The following is a 946-nucleotide window of genomic DNA, read 5'->3' as shown; positions in this document are numbered from 1 at the left end:
TGTGTGTGTGTGTGTGTGTGTGTGTGTGTGTGTGTGTGTGTGTGTGTGTGTGTGTGTGTGTGTGTGTGTGTACGTGCGTGGGTGTACATAATAGTATAGTTCTGATAACCAGACACCTGTATCTTTATGGTTGATGTTAACTGAAGGCGTTTTACATGGTTTTTGAAACTGAAAATATCAGAAGAAGAATTTCGACAACGTCTGATCATATTTATATGTGGTTAAACATATGCTGAAGAGTATGGCAGTAGTCAAAATTAACTTATGCAATTACGTGGATGATTCACTCTTTCTCTAAGGTAAATTATATCAAGTTCAGGAAATATCTAATTCTATGATTATGAAATTAAATTAAGTTTAATTGGGATACAGGGCGATACTTGATGAAAATCACATTTTCTCATAATACAGATTGCTATCGTAAAGTAATTGCTTTAATTATGTGCTTTCTAACCTTTTCAGATTATTAAGAAGTATTTTACGATATTCCTGCATTTACAGAAAATTCTTGCTTTCTTTATTGTTATTTGTGGTTCTTAATAATGAAAGGATATTTTTTTCCGAATTGCACATTTGCCAGTTGTATTTCATTCTGCTCTTTGTGAATTTCCAGAAAGAATGTTATTATTTGGTTAGGTTTCCTCTCGGTCTAGATTGCAGAAAGAAGAGTTATTCGAGTTTACAATTCAAGATTCTTTATATTTTGCGCACACGCTTATCGTCGTAAATAATTATAGGAGGGTATCAGAATATAAGCAGCGTACTTTTTTGCGACAACGATTTGCAGCTTTTGCTTTCTTGTTTGTTTCTGTCTTGTGATCATACATTTGAAAATTGATATAAAAATATAAAACTGTAATTTCAATCTTTATTAATAGTTTTTATTAAATAATTCTTTCACTCTTTCTTTTTTCGTGTGTGTATATATATATATATATATATATAT

General features: G+C 30.9%; 1 protein-coding gene across 8 annotated transcripts in view; it reads left to right on the top strand.

Moving 5' to 3' along the window:
- Window positions 1–946, top strand: part of LOC106882974 (uncharacterized) — a 188,758-nt gene that overhangs the window by 130,141 nt on the left and 57,671 nt on the right. The window lies entirely within an intron of this gene.

Source organism: Octopus bimaculoides, chromosome 24 (genome assembly GCF_001194135.2).
Source record: "Octopus bimaculoides isolate UCB-OBI-ISO-001 chromosome 24, ASM119413v2, whole genome shotgun sequence".
Lineage (NCBI taxonomy): Eukaryota > Metazoa > Mollusca > Cephalopoda > Octopoda > Octopodidae > Octopus > Octopus bimaculoides.
This window is presented reverse-complemented; position numbering and strand designations above follow the sequence as displayed.